Raw genomic sequence first — 19,910 nt, 5'->3', positions numbered from 1 at the left:
TTCCAGTTGGCAAAATAATGTGGGTTTATCCAGTCTATTGTAGTTTTAAGCACAGATGCTTTTACATATGTTTCTATTTCTGGGAAGTTCAATCCTCCTTGTTTCCAGGGTCTAATGTGATGAGTTAGAGCTACTCTATTCTTTTTGGGATATCATAAAAAATTTTATTAAACATGAGTTTATTTCTTTAAGAATGCACCTTTCAGGAATTAACTGTATTGCTAATGCTACATATAGTACATTTGGCACTAAGACCATTTTTATTAATTGCAATCTGTCTTCAAAAGTTAATATAATTTTGTTCCACTTTTATATATTTTTTTATTGTTTCAATAATGTTTTTATAATTTATTAATATTGTTTCATTTATATTTTTGCATAACACTATTCCTAAATAATTTAGCATATATTTTTGTTTTCCTATGATGAATTTATCTGTAACTTGTAGTTCATTTTCTTATTTAAAAATAGAAATTTTGATTTTGATCTATTAAAGTGTAGATAGATTTAATAAAATATCATCAGCAAAAAGCATTATTTTAGATATGCACTGGTCATAGACTTCTATTCCTTTTATTCTTGGATTATTGGGTATTATTTCTGCAAGTATTTCTATAGCCAAAGCAAATAAAATACAAGAAAGGGGGCATCCTTGTTTAGTACCTTTCATTATATGGATAGATTCTGAGGTGAAAGGACCTAATTTAATGTAGACTAAGTTATTAATGTATATGTTTTTAGTAATAAGTTTAAGGGAGGAGGAAATTAAAATAATGCTAAAGTTTTAAATAGATATTCCCAGTTGAGGAAATCAAAGGCTTTTTCTATGTCTAATCTGATTACAAGTGTTTCTCTATCTTCTTTATTCACATAATCTATAAGAGTAAGTATCCTTTTAATATTATCATGTGTGTGCCTGTTATATAAAAATCCAGTTTGATCATTATTGTCTTTGAAAGTGGGATTTTCATTCTGTTAGCTAGGATTGACATGAATATTTTGTAATCATTATTCAGTAATGATATAGGTCTGTATGAGGTGCAAAGGTCTGATGGTTTATTATCTTTTAGAATTGGTGTTATGAGAATATTTCCATGAAGGTGGTATTTTTTGCTTCTGCCTGGACTTCTAGCAAAGTTTTATGAAAAGGGAGATTACTGTTGAAGGGAAGAGTTTGTAAATTTCTGTAATTATACCATCTATCCCTGGAGCTTTATTAGATTTACTTTCTTTTATCTTGTCAACAATTTATTTGTAGGATATAGGGTTTTTGTAGGTCTAGTTTTAAGTTTTCTGGATTTTTTTATATTGACAAGGTTTGTATCTAAGTTTATTTGGTTGGTATCTAAATCTTCTTTTTTGAAGTGTTCATATAATGAAACCAAAATGCTTCAAGTATGTCTCCTATATCTGATACTTTCCCCCCCTTTCTTTTCATGATATATACTACTAATGTTATTTGCTTTAGATTGTATTTTAATTATTGTGGATAAGTTATGTAGATATCTGGGGGAGGTGGCTAATGAGTTTATTTTTAATTTTTCCAAGGCTGTACAAGTTTTGTGTGTTAGAATTTCATTATATTTTTTATTTAATTCTTATATTTCTTTTTTAACTTCTGTACAATTCTGATTTTTTTTTTAGATTTTGCTGTCAAGAGTCTGGTTTGCAAGTCTAATTATTCAGATTCCCACTCTCTAACTTTGTGTTTGTACCAGCTAAGGGTCTTACCAAATAAATATGCTTTTAATGAGTCCCAAACCATGACTCTACTGATTTCTGTTGTATTATTAATTTCAAGAAATAATTGTAGTTCTGACAATATCCAGGGTCTGAATTCTTTAATTTTCATGATATATGATGGAATTCTAGTTGAGAGGATTAAAGTTTTAAACTCTATTTGGAGCTTCATTATCAGAGAGTCATGATCTGAGAAGGGGCATGGAACTATTGAGAAGATGAGGATTTTTGTTTGTAAATCTTGAACTTCGAATAATTTGTCTGTTCTGGTTTGTGTTCCAAATCTATAGTCTTTATGGGAAAATAATAAGGATTTATCATCTTTTACTTTAAAAGTGTCTATTAAATGAAATTAATAAAAAATGAAGAAAAGCAACAAAATACCAATAATCCCAAAAAGCGAAGAACACAGGTCCAAATAAATTAACCAAGGTCTTTATTCCTCCACACACTGGACACACGCTGAAGCAACACAAATAATCAACAATAAATCCAAATCCACATGAACGCTATTCCGCTACTGCGTTTTCATATTTTCCACTCCACTTCATCAGATAAAATAATGCCTTCACCAAGCCATTTTTATATGTCTTTCATAAGTTGCACTAGATCTGTGGATAGGGTGTGTTTACTTCATATAGCTGTTTTTCAGCCACATCCGCAATTTTTTTTCCTAGGGAAAATATTCACGGGGCCGCAAACAACACAAACTTCACAGTCCTAATTAAATGGGGGGCTTTGCCCCACCACATCCCTGACGTGGGGGTCTCACCCCCTAACTTAATATACCAACTCCGAGATCGCTCAACACTGGGGAAAATGGCAAACCACAAGAATGGCCAACTGAATTTTTTCCCTAGGAAAAAATTCACAGACGTGGCTGTTTGCAGTTTTGTGTTTTCAATGTTTTGGGTTAAAATATTACATGTTCGAAGAAAAGTCTCTTCGATTGCGTAATATAGAACCAATTTATGGTAGTAAGCAGCTGTTTGCAAGGAAGAAGATTATAATACCATATATTTATATTCCACCAAAGCCAGCTATAATGGAGATTAAGGAGGTCTTGGGAGAAATAATCAACTTTCAACAGAGAATATTATTTATAGGTGGGAAATGGAACTTGATTTGCAATAGTGAGGATGCAGCAGAAGGACCTAGAATGGAAAATAGGTGAAAACAGGGTAAATTACCGAAGAAAGTTTTGAAAATATTGGATATAGAAGATGCGAGTTCAGTAGTAGGAACTCAAAGCAGAATTTACATTTTATTTCCTGAGGTACAATAACTGGGCTTGACTGGATTGAAATTATATTTCATAGGTGCATCTGCATTTAATTGTAAGCTTTAATACCCATCCAATAATTATTCCATATCATACACAGATAAAAAACTAAGATACAAATACAGGATAATTAAGTAAAAATGAGACTCTAGCACTTTCTAATTACCTGTTCAAAGATAGGAAGTAAAGGAATGGGTAGTGGAAATTCTTCAGTAGTTATTAAGAAAGACAGAAATTTCAGAATGGATACCTAGTGCTGAGATAAAATGAAAATGGAATTTAAAAATGTGGTAGAAATACAGTAGAAAGAGATATGGTTAAGAAGTAATACAAATTATTTAGTAGGGATGACAAAAGTTAAAGCATTGCAGAATAACAGTATTAGAGCTATTTCAAAATTTTATGAAAATTTGTATACAGTAGAGGGATGTGGCAACAAAGAAAAAATCACAAATGCAAATATTTATTGAAGACATGCCAAGGTTAGACAAAGATAAGGCTCAACAACTAATCATTACGATAGGAGGAGATGCAATAAAAATGGTGATGTATAATCAATCTACAAGGAAGTCTCCAGGATTAGATGGTATTCCTGTGGTTGTTTGAAAGTTAAGAGAAAATAAAGTGATAAAGATCTGGAAAGTTTTTCTTACTGTTATTTTAATAGTAGGAGAAGCACAATCATCTTAGAAGAAAGTTATGGCGGCTATACTATCCAAAGAGGGTAAAGACCCAAAAGATCCAGCTTCATATTGACCCATTTCGATTTTAAACTGCAATTATAAAGTATTTGTGTCTAGACTAGCTAAGATAGTGGCAAAGGTATTGCCAAAATTAATAGCTATAGATCAATTGGGTTTTATGAAGGGATGGCAAACATTTGACAACATTAATAGAACAATAATGGTTCAGAGGAAAGCAGAGTGTAAGAAAATACCACTGCTATTGTTGAGTACTAATGCAGAGAAAGCATTCAAAAGAGTAAGCTGAAATTTTATGAGTAGGAGAATGGAAGCATTTGCATTTCCTGATACAATACTAAAGTTCATTAGGAGGATATATGAATGATTGGAGGCAAGAATTAAAGTGGGAAGGCTTCTCTCTCATAAGCTGTGTTTGAACAGAGGAACTAGACAGGGGTTTCCTCTTTCTTTCTTTCTTTGTGATTTGCTTTATAATTAGAGACATTGACAAAGAAAGTAAGGGACACAAAAATGCAAGAATATAATTGATATGGTAATTAAGAAAAGTTGGCTTTATTTGCAGATTATATTATTTTGTACTTGATAAATCAAGAAAAGGGCATTTCAGCTTTGTGACAAATTTTGAGATGGCTTCATGCCTTTTGGGGATATAAAAGTACTCTTTTAGAAATATCGGGGAGCAAATGTCTGTAATTAAAAAAATAATCTTTTGAGTTGTGATACAGGATCTGAAGATAAAACAAATGGCATTGTGGTGCATTATGTACCTACACATGAATTAGTTTGGAAATATCCATATTTATAGGGACACAATAAGATGAAATATTTAGGTGTATGGATTAAAAATGGATTCTGTTGTGGAAGCTAAGGTTATGTGGAAAGAGGCTAAACAAGAGATAATACAAAAGCTGAGAAACTGGAAGCTCTTGTTTATGGATGTAGATACTAAAGATATAGGCAGTGAAAATTATGTTAGTCCCTTTAGTTTTATGTACAGGTAAGGCATATATTGATCACCTAAAGGAGAAGTAGTGAACAATAATTAATAGAGCTGAAGAAATGTATTTGGGAAGGGAAGAGGTGCCAAATGTAATAAGCTGATCTTACAGATCAAGGTGGTTTAGGATTGCCTGATTTGTATGGATATTTTAGAGCTATGCAGTTAAAAGTCATACACATAACACAAGCTAAAGGTGATAAATTAAAGTGGAAAGGAATGATCATGAAGCAATGACAGGAGTTCAAGAAATAAGGAGCGAGTAAGATTTTGGATGCAAATCCTTAAGGAAAATAACAATAACCATATAAAATATTATATTCATGAAGTTGCTGAAAATATTCTAAGAACTAAATCAACAACCGAATGGAGAAAGGAGTTTTTGCCAATTGGGTCGACTGCAAATAGGAGACAAGAGGTGACTGGAATTTACTGTAGAAAACTACCAAAGGAACCAAGGAACTGAGAGCAAATAACTAGAAAGGGAAAGGTAATGAAGTGGAATGAAACCGAGCAGAAGTTTGGACTGCAGCTAACAGCATGCATTTCCTACTAGATATGGATATCAGAGTATAGTCAAAGAGAAATGAATGGGGAGTCCTAAATAAAAGACCTGCTCTGGCAGAGTTTTCAGCTGAGTCAAAAATAGCTACTGTTAATAAGAGATAATCAGTAAGGCATATAAAATATTGCATGACAACTATACGAATCAATCAGAGGAGGTTAGAAAAGATTATGAAGAGAGATTGCAAAATCAATTTACAAAGGAAAAATAGAAGGAAATTTGTATGGCTTCCAATTATACAACAAATCCAGGAGGTTTAGGTTTGCTTGGAAGTGTTTGCACGGGTGTTTTTGTAACTCAATCAAACTGCAAAAAATTTCTCCTCATGTAGATAGCAGATGCCAGAGGTGTGATGGCATAGAAAAATGTAACTTGGAATGTGTTTTTTTCTGGAGTGTAATGAGTTGGTAGATTTTGTAACTTCCCTACATTGTATTCTGTCAGAAATATTGGGGAAGCAAATGGCTATAACTAAGGAAATTATTCTTTTGAGTTGTGATACAGGATCTGAGTTGCCTAGACATAGTAAGGATTTATTAAGTATAATGCTATTGACTGGCAAAAAAGAAATTACTAGAAAACAAAAATCAAAATCCAAACCGACTGTAATTGAATTATTGAATATTGGTAAAGAGATAAATGAACTAGAAGTGGGATCGGAAGAAAAGCGAAGGAAAAAATTACATAGGAATAAATGGAATTTGTGGGAACAATGCATGTAGAATAATGCTCAGGAGGAGGAGGGAGTTTTAAGGGAAGGCAAACATTAAACAATCTATGGAATGTTGGTGTAAATGATAGTTGATATAAAAAAAGAAAATATATGTCCAATGTGTAAGGCATGAAAAAAGTTATGGTTTGTTTTCTATTAATGCATGTAAGTAATAATTTAATAAAGGTGTTTAAAATAGAAAAAAAAATTGAAAGTAGTTTATCTGGTGCGTTTCTGGGGTAATAAAGATTGTCAAGTAACCTGATGTTTTTGATGTTCTTAAAAGAACAAAGATGGTGAAAAAAATCTGATATGTTTGGTGGGCCAAATGGAACAGAAGAGTAAATAAATCATGTGTTCTTAGTGTGGTGAACAGACCAAGGAAGGGGAAAAAATCTTGTAGTGTGCCTGACAAAACAAAGGTGGTGAAGAAGTTTGGAATGTTTGATGTGTTTTAGGGAATAAAAACACTGCAGCAAATTAGTATATTTGATATGCAACATGTGGTACCAAAATAGGTAAGAACATGAGTAAGGTGGACATTAGATGTTCTGTTGAAGCAGCTTTGAACTGTGGGAGAGGCATGGTGCATGCAGAGGCATTAATTACACACACACACACACACACACACACACACACACACACACACACACACACACACACACACACACACACACACACCTGCTAAAAATACCTTACCACATTACTCCCCAGCACTTATCTCTAACGAGATGGCTGAGCACAGCTTTTTGAGTGAATTTACTACTGTAAGGTTCAAGGAGCAGCCATGCTAATCTACATGGCCAAGCAGTTCCATGAATTGCTCACCATGTAGATGCCTTCCCGGAGGCAGTTTCAGGGGGGAAAGAAAATGACTAATTCGCATATGCCTATACCCCTGACTGTCTCATTAGCATCTAGCATGGACATGGAGACAGCCCACCATGGTGCTGCAAGTCTTCATGCAGAAGTACCACAGTGAGGCTGTCTCTAAATTCCAGAAGGTTACCTTGAGGTATGCACATTCTGTTGACCTCACAGTAACCTTTATAAATTCCCCTGATTAACTTTTACTATTATTGCATAAACAAATTGATGCATTTTACCAAAAGAGATAAGAAAACTATCTACCCCTATATTTTCACTATTCCATATCATGCTAAATAGATTGCTACTTTTCTTATTGTGAGGATTGCATATCACAGATGCTTCTGCTCAACATCCCAAAAGCAAGCCCTGTTCAGCACACAGGAAATCATGTCTGGCCTATTGCCCTCAGACAAAATAATGCTGCAAAAACTTCCCTGTGTTCTTCATCACTCCCTTCATTAAAATGTTTAACTTCTTCCTGGCTTCAGATGACTGAAGTATGACATGCCAGCTTCCTCTTAAATTAAATCAGCCTTCACTGTGTACAGTAGGTGAATGTGGGCCATTAGCATTCTTTGAACTGGAACATTCTGCTTATCATCACTGATTCTATGAAATGATTTTGTCTGTCACAACTCTATCACTTTTTTAATTTCTCCAAGTACTTGTAGAAGTACTGAGATGTTACCGCAGTCTACCTGTTGTATCTAAGGTTTGACATTTTGGGGGTATTAGGGCCAATAAAATTAATGTACTCCTATACGGTATTGTATCCTGTGCTTATTACTTGCTCTTAATTAATTGGGTGCCTTGATATGAAATCTGCTGTACTACCCTCCCTTTTTAAATAATAATAGGCCAGTATCAGGCTCTGTTTTATTGTTCTTAGGACCAGACCAAATGTGCAACTAGTGTACAGGAGTTCAGGTAACTTGTGCTCTGTTATCAACATACATTTATTTCATAAAAGACATGTATGGTATTTTGATACATGCTATGATTTTAACATGATCTTTGTGCTTCAGGGTTATTTAGTATCACAAAAATCACTACATCTAAATAACCCCCCCCTAAAACACAAACAAACAAAAAAAACAGTTTTCAGAGCCTGTGCTGATATTAAGATGACCAACACAGCCATAATGGAGAGACATTTAATACTAACAGAGGATGACATAACTGAATATAAGAATGCTGTACATGTGCTCAACAAGCTAGATTGTAACTATAGTTGCTACCAGTTAGAGCTCCACATAAATCCAGTTCTTTCTCTACCTCACTACTAATGTAGAAAGGTATTCTTTTATAACACTGACACAGGTGTACTAGCTTTACTGAGATATCTATGTGTGGATTTTCACTTTTCCTCTGTAGTTAAATATCTCTTCCTACTCCTCTTGCAGATTGTCTGCCACTATTTCTTTCTTGCCTTACAAAAAATTCAGTATCTTGATTATGCCTAATTTCTCTGCATTAAAGTAGCTTTTCTGTGATCTCTTATTTCATTTCACTGCATATATTTCTGTCTCCGCTTTATTATGTTTTGTAATCGTGGTCTTGAATATCCCTAAAAGGGCAAGTGCTGTTTACAGTCTGAGGGGCCATTTTTATGTGACACCTTTTAAAGTTATAATTGAAAATAGACTATAGAAAATGTGATCCTGTGTCTTTAAGTATTTGTGGCATATTCTATATGCAGACTTCCACTTCTAGCTCGTATCATTCTGTGGCAGTTATAATAAATTCTGGTTCCCTGTGGGTTTTCGTTTATGACCACGAGTATAGACCTTTGTATTACCAGATTTGTTATCTTAGTTTAAATCTCACTGTCAGTGAATTCAGTTTTTGTCTATCAGCCTTTATCATATCTCATATATACGTATTGTTCAGTTTTTGGCTATCATCCTTTATCATATCTGATATATATGTATTATTCAGTTTTTGGCTATCATCCTTTATTGTATTTGATATATATGCATTGTTCAGTTCTTGGCTATCATCCTTTATCATATCTGATATATACGTATTATTCAGTTTTTGGCTATCATCCTTTATTATATTTGATATATATGCATTGTTCAGTTTTTGGCAATCATCCTTTATCGTATCTGATATATATGTATTGTTCAGTTTTTGGCAATCATCCTTTATCGTATCTGATATATATGCATTGTTCAGTTTTTGGCTATCATCCTTTATTGTATCTAATATATAAGTATTGTTCAGATTTTGGCAATCATCATCATTTTTACTTAACTATCCTGTATTTGTATCTTAGATTTTGGCTATCATCCTTTATCATATCTGATATATACATATTGTTCCAGTCTTCTATTGCCCTTACTTTCAAAACTCATGTACCTAAAACTGTTATGTTTTCTTTTATTCATATTCATTACTAAGCTTTGACTTTACATCATATTTGTCTGTCTCAGCTGCCAATGAGTGTTATGTGTCATTTACATGTTATTCAGATGCATGTGATATCATTACTTTAATCTAGTTTCTCCAGTAACATTTATGCAGTAACATAGTTCTCAAAATGTTGTGTGTATATGTGCTATTTTGAACAAGAATCATTTGTTCATTGTTCCGATCAAAAGGTTTCTATCAAAAGGTGTCAATCCTGATTGCTGTACTAACAATAATATTACCTTATTTTCCTTAACATTTAAGGCCTTTTTTGGTGACTATGGCATTTTTCTGATAATTTAAGTAGCTACAGAATGGAAGGATGATAAGTCAGCAAGCAAAGGAGAGTAGTGTTGCTGGAAATGAATTCATCCTCAAGTCTTGATGAGTAGCTTCATGAGGTGGACCCTATTTTTCAAAACTAATTAATACAAAAATAGCAGCACCAAAGATATTTGAAGAAAAATACAGGCAAAGATATCCAGACATTTAAAATTTTACAATACAAAAATAAGAAAACAGAGGAAAAGTAGAAAAGAGGATTAATAATGGAGAAGTTAAAGAAATAAAAACTGAGGTTATGGATTATCTGCGAGGTGAAGGATTTAGTGTAGAAAATCTAACTCGGATAACATCACAGCAGGATAGAGCAATGGATCCCCTTGTTAAGGTGAAACCAGTAGAGAGGGAAACATCTGATCATTTGCCATATGAAAATACTGTCAAGCCTTCTACAGGAAACCAGTACAAACATTCAGTGGAGTTGCACAGCAAGGGAAGGGACAGAAAACTGTGGCAACTCTGACACAGTCAATATTGCGGAGTGATAAGCCAGTGAGTTCCCATGTGAAAGAGCAATGGACAACACAGGATGAAACTGAAGAGAATGTGGCACAGGAAGATGATCTGGAGCTTTCTATAGAATGCCCGCAGGAAACGGAGAACAAAGAATGTGCCCTTAGTTTAGAAGAAAATGATCTAAGAGAAGAGTTGCTTGATTTAATAGAGAAGGCCAGGCATATTAACTGTCCATAGAGATGCATGCGATATAACAGAAGTAAATAGGATATATTGATGTGCAGCTAAATTAATAACAGATAAAGTGTTACTATAGAAACACAGGGTAGTGAGGGAAAGGAGGGGAGAAATTGAATGCCATCATGGAAGTAGAATAGAGAAAGCTATAAAACAATTAAGTCAAGAAGGGCCACTGTTAGAAGAGTATAGAAGAGGGAACAGATCAACAAAATACTCAGAAAGATCCATGTGATAAAAACAATGCACAATATCAGAACAGATCAAGATATATCATGTACTATCGTAAATAATAAACTAAAAATATCAGCACAGGCACAAAAACGTGGAAGATATGCAGATTACTATAAAGGAAAAATACAAAATAAGCAATTTATTGATGACCAAAAAAGTTTTATAGAGAATTGGGAAACAAGGCAAAAGGAATCGAAACACTACCAAAAAAAAAGAAGAAATAGATACATTTTGGAGAAATATCTATGAAGACCCTGTGGAACATAACAAAGATGCTAAATGGATAGAAGAAGTAAAAGAAAGAATAAGAAGTTTAAAGGTACAGGATATGAAGTGGGATGAAGTAATGCTCAGAGAAATTGAAACAAAGTTAAGAAAAGCCTCTAATTGGAGAACTCCAGGCTAAGCTGCAATACCTAACTTCTGGCTGAAAGTATTAACATGAAAATTTAGCCATCATTAAGAATTATTTATATGTGCACCCCAAACTGATACCAGCTTAACAACAGGAAAAACAATACTTCCACTTAAGAGCAAACCTACAAGTTATCCTAAAAACTATAGACCAATAACTTACCTTCCAATGACATATAAACTATACACTGGAATTGACCCCAACAGAGTTTATAGTCATTTAGAAGAAAATGCAATAATGGCAATAGAACAAAAGGGCAATAAAAGAAAGTCATGTGGAACAAAGGATCATTTGTTATTAAATAAAGTCATGGTGGAGAACTGTAAAAATGGGAAGAATCTAAATATAGCATGGATAGACTACAAAAAAGCATTTGACAGTATCCCACATTCACGGATAAAAGAGTGCTTAAAAATGTATAAGATACACACTGCACTGATTGACTACATTACAGTGACCATGGAACAGTGGCAGACCACTTTGCAGTTAAGCCATGATAAAGGACAAATTATTATTGCAGGGATAAAATTTTAAATGGGAATATTCCAGGGTGACTCTGCTGCTCTTTTGTCTTGCCCTTAACCCACTGAGATATCTACTTAACAGTTTTTGGCTACAATTTGGCTCCCAGAAAACAACAAAATATAAAGACTTCTTCTTTTTGTAGATAATTTACAACTGTATAGTTCATCACATGAGGAAATGAAAGCACAACTGCAAGTGATCAAAACTTTTTCAGATGATATAAGAATGTCATTTGGTCTTGATAAATGCGCAAAAGCAACCTTTAAAGCAGGAAAGCTTCAACACCAAGAAAACATCAGTTTAGGACAGGAATGTGATATAAAAGAACTTGAGCAAGAAGGAGTTTTTAAATATTTGGGGACTGATAAAGGATCAACAATAAAACATGAATAAATGCAAATAAAAATAAGGAATATTTTAGAACACTTAAATGAATTCTGAAAACAGCACTGACATCTAGGAACAAAGTGCAAGCTACAAACCAATTTGCACTTCCTGTCCTAACTTACAGTTTTGGACTGACTGACTGGCCTCAAAAGGTGTTAGATAGGTTGGACAGGAAAACAAGAAGGAAGCTTCATGCCCATTAAATGATTTAAAATAATCATTGCATACCAAGACTATATATTCCCCATTCCGAAGGAGGTATCGACCTCCTCAAAATTGATTATACTTATAGATCTACAGCCGTGGACTGCATACATATCTGCTGAACTCACAAGACCCAAATGTAGTGAAATTCTTGAAACATTAGGAGAATAAGTCTAAGATGACTTCCCTGCTTAGTTTAGCAAAAGCATATCGATGTCAAGAAGGAATGGAAATCAAACCAGAGGTAGATAAAAATCAGGCAGCAACTGAATGTGCAAAAAAAAAAAAAAAAAGAAAGAAAGAATATAAGGTGAAAGATCAGATGAGAAGGCAAGAAATGTGGAAAATGCATAACTATGCAAGTATAGAAAACTCTTGGAGCAACGTCATGTTGATCAGGATTGAATGCAGGAATGGTTAAACCAAAAGACGAAAGGATAATATTGGTGGCCCAAGATAGTGGACTACATACACATTGGTTTACAAAGTCCATTGACCATGTGTGAGAAACAGACAAATGCAGGTTTTGTAAAACAGAACTGGAAGCAGTTGCACATTTTGTTGTTGGTTGTGATATACTAACGGCAGAAGGACTGTATACTGAAAGGCATAATACTGTGTCAAGACTTTTGCACTAGGTATTGTGCAAACATTATGGTATTGAAGTAGCTGAAAAGCACAGGAAACATGAGGCACAAAGCATTATAGAAAATGATGAAGTTAATGTCACATGGGATCACCCACTACCAACAGTTCAAAAAAATAGATGTGAAAAAAATAAATATAAAATACCAGGATTTGGAGGCAGAAACGAGGGCAATGTAGAAGAAGAATATCCAGACAGTTCCAGTAGTAGGAGGAGAAGCAACAGGTCTTATAAAAAAGAATTTACAATCGTACTTCGATATGTTACCAATAGATGTAACTCTGCATGAATTGCAGGAGGAGTCCAAAAGACTTGGAGAAATTAAAAAGTGAGGTCTCTTCACTAGATTTGACTGATACAATGCTGCAATTTTTGGAAACAATATATGCACATTGTTATTTAACTCACTGAAACAGGATGCAACATATCTTGATAAAAGTCAATTGTCTGACTTGCTTTTCTGCCAAAACTCTCTATAAGATAAGAATGTTTGCTGTTTCTGACTGAATTCTTTAAATGAAAACTTGAATTGTTTATACAAATTTGTAATTTAAGCATTGTCACATTAATTGCATTAAGATATGGCTGATTTTGGTAGCTTTGATCATAGGTCAGTAGTTTTTCCTAATCTCCATAAAATGTGACTACAATTTATACATTTTCATGACTGACAGATGATTTGATAGCCACCAGTCCTGTCAACAGCCCAAATACTTATTCTTGTGTTAGCTCTTTGCATACAGTAAAATAATGACATAAAACCTCAAAATATGTTAACTGTTAGAAAATAAGAACTGCTTAAAAATAAAATATACAGACCTTCTTCCGCTGACAGTTTATTACTAGTTTGCATAGTCAATGTAAAGGTAAATCTTCCAATTTAGGTTCAGACTCATTTCTGTATTCTATCTAGGAGCAGCGTTTAGGAAGTGACTGCATTGGACCATTTACTGTGCTGCAAGAGCACACAGCAGCAGCTGCACCAATAAGAGTCATTCCTTCTCTAAGATGACCAATGAAAAGTTTCCTAGACTAGCTGACTAGAGAAGCCATTAGCAGCTCCAGTTGTGAGTAAAACGGATCAATCAGCAGTGCAGATCTGTGAAGCTAGCCCTTCAGAGAACTGTGGTGAGTCCTAAGTGCGCTTTTGCACAGGCTGTTGCATCAGAATCTGGGAAATGATGTCAGGAAGTCTCAGTTAGTATGCTGACAATGTTCATGAAAGATCAGACTGATTATAGTAAGTCAGACCTCAGGTACACAACAGGATGAACATTGCACTGAGTTAGAGAGTGGCTGACAGAGAGAGAGAGTGGGAGCTCAGAGGGTGGTGATCAGAAGGTGTGGAAATAATTAGTGTAATGCAGCAAAAGTCAGTGCTAAGACCCACATTCTTCAATATAGTAATGTTAGTTTTGTCACTTACAGTAATAAGCTGAACATACTGTAAATAACACAGGACTGTAATCAATTTTCTAGATGACTAGAAAGACCTAAAAGAGGCCTGGTTGTCATTTACACCTTTAATTAATTAATTATTAACTAATTATGTGCCTTAAATATGTTTAGCCCTATTTTGAAAATAAATTGCTCTCAGAAAATATCTTCTCTATAAAAGCAAATAATTGTCCTGCCAAAAAACAAAATTTCCCCTTAGACTTCTCTGCAACTGGAATTCTGACTGGTAATACCTGCAATATCTCTGCATTTATTAAAATATTTATCAGAAAGCTTTGCCAAAGGACAGCAGACAGCTTCAAAGTGTGCAAGTAGCCAAGCTAAGTGTAGAACTGAGTTTTGAGAAACATCAGTTACCATCAGTGCAGGAGAGGGTCAGGAAACTGCAGCAGGTTATCGGTACCATATTGAGCTGATTAAAAAAACGCACTCCTTAGAAGAATAGAGGGTTATGGGACTTGGATAAAATAAATAAATGCATTTATTTATTTGTTTATTGCTATCCTTTGCTGACTGGGTTAACTCCATTATGCTATTGGCCTCTTTTCAGTGGAGACCCAAGCTAGTATTTATACCACTAGGGAAATTTGGCCAGGGTATCCCAGAACTTCCGCTACTCTTTTTAATAAATAATGAGAGAATCATACGACTGTATGAGAATACTGTAGGTTATAATATTAATTCCTACAAGATCAGCTACCTAAAGTTTGAATCTGAAGCTACAGAAACCCCTTGACAGAGAAGTGCACAGAGCCACTGGTCTAAACAAGGAGACCCTGGTAGATCTCAGCACGTGTTTTGGCAGTTATCAGATTACTGAGGCAGTCAAGTTAGACTTTCAGCTGCTGCAAAGACTGGAAAACTTTGTTCTGTAATAAAAGTTGTTTGGCTTTATTCAAAAGAAAGAGGTCATGGAGATGAAGAAAGTTTTTGGCAAAGTAAGGGAAGATCTATCTCAGATATAAAACACATTTTGAAATAGCTGGCTGTTTTACATTGTACTTATCAAGACAAAGATTTTATTTTCTTCAGACAACTGAGCAAATCTGCATTTCATTTTGCAAATAAGTCATAGGTAAAAATGCTGCTGCAGATTATGACAGAACTACAAACATGGATGTTACCTCATTAAAGCAATGTATTTGAAAGGAGAACTACTCTGTCAGTAGAATTAATGAGTCAAATTATTGTTATTAGTAATGAGCTTGTATATATTTACATAGCTGATAGTGCTGCTATAAATAATGCAGTATTGGATGTTATATGGATTAAAGAAGGTGTGACTGTAAATAATTGTCAAATTGGACCAAAGTTACCAGGCTCAGACCATGAAGTGTTAGCTGGGAGGTGACTAAACTACATTTAAGAAACAATCATACAGTGTAAACACCAAAAATGAAATTTTACTAAGCAGATTATGTAGCCATTAGAAGGGAACCATCTTTATGAAATTGATTAGAAGTTATGAGAGACAAGACTACTTCAGAGTGTTGGAACATTTTTTATAATCATTTGTATTCAGTAATTAACTCCTATGTGCCATATATGAGGACATTTAAACACTGTAAAAATGTAATGAATGGTTGACAATGAAATTGGATACACATAATAGGAGAAGAAAGAAATGATGTCTTAAGTATTGGAATGGTTTTAGCCAGGACAACAAAAATATGTATCAGGAAGTATGCAATGGTTTTAGGAAATTTGTAAGAAAAAAAAAAAAAAACTCTGAATATCTGTTGGCATACAATTCTGTAGAAAATAAAAAAGCTCTTTTCAGACATATAAGGAATTATAAAAAAAATATCCCCATAGTAATGTTAGCATCATAAAAAAGGATACTTGGATTACCAATAAAACTCAATTGGTTATCTATATTTTCAGAGAAATGTTCAGAATTATCAAAAAAAACAAAACGAAAGAAATGAGCAGCCAACTGCTCTGGCCTGTGCAGAACGCTCCACATCTATGATCGAATTAGCACACTGTTCCACTGTTTTGCATTGAACAGTGGTGGATCTGCTTTGCAATTTTTGTTTAGCTTGTATATCGTAATTACAGCCACTCGGCATTGAGGTATATGAGCCAATCAAGTAATTGCTCCTGAGGCAAAGGGAGCCAATCAGAAGGGGTAAAATGTGGCCAATCGTGTGCCGCTACTAGTTTTTGTGCCAGTGATCATCACAGGATTTATGGCGGGCAAGGAGGTCTTCACCTGCAAGGCATCCTGAATGGTGTTTCCTGAGCTGAGGAGGATTCATTTGAACATTCCTGCCAAGTCCATATATTATTCATGAAGCTGCTAACCAGTGTAGTTGTCTTCTACAATGTGCAGTCTTGCTGCATAAAAGTGCCAGTGAATTGCTTACATTTGCTTATAGATACTGCATATTAAAAACTATTGCAGACATCCTGAATACATATACCAGAATATGATGCAAAGATACTCATATGGCTTTCAGCTCTGAAGATTTATTTCCATGCATGCTGAGTGCCACCCTGTTTTAATGTATGGCATAGACTGGCATCACTATATAAACCAGGGACTTATACTGCTCAACTGTCTGGAAGTTTGCAGAATGTCCAGATTTTCGCAATACATTTTTGGTCTGTTCCTCATAAAATTTGTGTTTTTGTGACAACTAGTTGATGATTGCAGTTACTAAGTAATGATTGATTTTTGAGTTCAGACTTCATATTCTTCAGAAATGCTAATGCTAGCTCTGTCCCTTTTAATCCCTCCTAAAAGTGGTGGCTTTTGGATAAAAGATGTGAATTACACTTAACAAATGGCAAGAATTAGAATTATAAACACGTTATTTTAGAAAACGTGCATTAATTCATATTCTCTATTCTCTCAAAGTCTCATGTTAATAGTAATAATATTTTAAGTGTCCCTGATTATTTCTGGATTTGTCCCAGATTCGTTGAGAGCTAGGCTGGTGACTTTTGGAAATTATAAACACGTTATTTTAGAAAACGTGCATTAATTCATATTCTCTATTCTCTCAAAGTCTCATGTTAATAGTAATAATATTTTAAGTGTCCCTGATTATTTCTGGATTTGTCCCAGATTCGTTGAGAGCTAGGCTGGTGACTTTTGGAAATTATAAACACATTATTTTAGAAAACGTGCATTAATTCATATTCTCTATTCTCTCAAAGTCTCATGTTAATAGTAATAATATTTTAAGTGTCCCTGATTATTTCTGGATTTGTCCCAGATTCGTTGAGCGCTAGGCTGGTGACTTTTGGAGAAAAGGTGGGGCATGACATTTAATAAATAATGACGAGTTATAGACTTCTTTTATTTCAGAAAGTGTGTATTAATTCACATTCTCTTATTCTGTCAATGTCTCGAGTTAATTCTTGATTTGTCCTTGATTGGCTGAGTTACTTGGGGGAAGATGTAGAGGGGTTGACAAAGCAGGTGCTGAAGAGCATATTTTTTTTACTAGTTGCACATGAATACTGTTATATAACTATTTTTACTGAGTATATTGCATTTTCTAAAAGGATTCTGCTGATGTTGTTTTGTTTACTGGTGTGTGCCTATTACTGAACTTTACAAATGTAATGTATTCAGTAACTTAATACTTCCATCAGAAAGCCACTTGAACCAGGTGCCATGGAAATGGTGCGTTTTAATACAGTGCAAAAATAGGATGTTCTACATTTTGATGGTTTGTCACACATTGCTAGGGTCTCTGTTCCACACTGGCCTCTTAAGAGGTTGAGACCTATGTGACAGACAACATCAGTAATAATGAAGGAAGAGATCACTGTCCCAACATATCCGAGGAAATGGTAATCAGAGCTGTTAGGAACATTAAGTCTAATACTACAGCTGGGCCAGATGGCCTAAACGGGTTGTCCTTGAATACCACTAAAGACCAGGTGGCTGAATGCCCACATAGGCTGTTCCGAGGATTTGTTTGCCAGGTATGGATGTCTGCTTTGGTAGCACCACTATCTAAAAGGGGTAACATTAATGCAATTGGTAACTATTGCCACATTTAGTCTGACATGCAGTATTGGAAAATTATTCATGCTAGTAATTTATAAAATAATGATCTACTAACTAAAATCTGATCTGGATATTGTCTAGCATGGATTCTATGAGAAAAGTCCTGTGTGTCAAATCTAATAAATTTTTATCAAAATATTTGGAAAGCAAAAGAAAATACCATAACCTGCCAGATGTGGTGGGTGTCTTTTCCAGGTACACAATAACTCTGATTCAGGCTCTTACTGATTGATAATGTCACTAGTAACATATATGTTTAAAAATACAACATTGTATGCTTTTTATAGCACAAACTACACTTTGTAATAGCATTTGCTTCACTGGTAAGAAGTTTGTGGGTGTTCAGTGTGTGTGGCGGGGCTCACAATGCTATTAATCTGCTGGTTGCATACACTCAGTGAGTAACACTGTTACTAGAACTCCCTGGTCCAGCCTTGAGATTCATGTCCATTTTATGGCATTTTGCACATCACATGACTAATCTACATGGCCTGCAACCAGTAATGGTTTATGTTTCTGTTAACTAATGATATAATTATTTAGCAAAGGGTTATAAATGCTTCTTTTCCAAGCACTGTGGGCCTGCTCTCTTAACAGCTTTTCTCCACGTGCATCTGCTGTCTTTTACTTCTGGTAGTGTTCTCTTCCCTCCACAGCCCTACAAAATACAAGATGCGCTCCTCACTTACATTGTATACTTTATGACAAGGGGCTACAGATCTCCCATCTGCACTTGTGGCAGAGACTTGAGGATATATCTATTCCAAGCAAAGGTTGTACCACTTAGTGACAACTGAAGTCTTCCGTCTGGCTGCCCATCTTACTTGCAGTGATTGATGTCCTATGGTAACCAAATCTCTCTCTCTCTCTCTCTCTCTCTCTCTCTCTCTCTCTCTCTCTCTCTCCCTGCTTCTACTGGTGATATTTGCAGACTACAATCCCCTAACCCCTCACAATGTCCCATCTTGATATCCCAACTCTTTTCAATGTGCTATACATTATACATTTACTCTGCATAGTAACTACTGAAAAAGTAGTATACACTACTTGTTTCAAATGGTACTAGCTTTAACCCACTTTTTATAACATCCTTCAATCAAATGTCATTTTTCTGAGTGAAAATTTGACTGAAAGCTCATTTGTGTTAATATTACATTGTGTAGAATGTATTTTAGGAACCAGTGACTTTAAGGTTTGCATTAGATCTTTGCTGAGGTTACAACTGGGCATTTGATGTTTTGTTCATGACTAGGTTTAGGGATGGGTTAGTTTAAGGTTAGGTTTAGGTGTGGTTCTGGGGCTGGAATCAGCGTTAGTTTTGTGGTTAGCGATATGGTTTGTATTAGTGTTAGGTCTAAGGATGGGGTCAGGGACAGAGTCAGGGTTAAGGTTTAAGATTACTGTTAATGAAAAGGTAAAGATCAGGGTTAAGTTTAAGGCTAGATTTTTAAACTTAAGTTTTTAGAGCTGCTAGATTTTTTTTAATTGGCCATTTTCATTTAAACTTGTGTCTTCTGAAATTGTGTTGTTTGAATTTGAATCATACACTCCCCAGAAAACAAGAAAAAAGACAATTATGCATCATATAAGATTCTTTTCAAACACAAACATGAACATTGATGTCTAAGGTGAAATGATATACATATAATCTGAATGTTGCCACTAAATCATGCAATACTTTTACTGCAGAATATTAT

At 34.6% G+C, this 19,910-nt stretch overlaps 1 protein-coding gene across 1 annotated transcript in view; it reads left to right on the top strand.

Annotated features, from left to right (window-relative positions):
- ACER1 (alkaline ceramidase 1) overlaps positions 1-19,910 on the top strand; it is a 197,879-nt gene that overhangs the window by 61,959 nt on the left and 116,010 nt on the right. The window lies entirely within an intron of this gene.

This window comes from Protopterus annectens, chromosome 13.part0 (genome assembly GCF_019279795.1).
Source record: "Protopterus annectens isolate FY-2018-M chromosome 13.part0, PAN1.0, whole genome shotgun sequence".
Taxonomy (NCBI): Eukaryota; Metazoa; Chordata; order Ceratodontiformes; family Protopteridae; genus Protopterus; species Protopterus annectens.
Note: the sequence above shows the minus strand (reverse complement) of the source record. Positions and strands in the feature narration are given on the sequence as shown.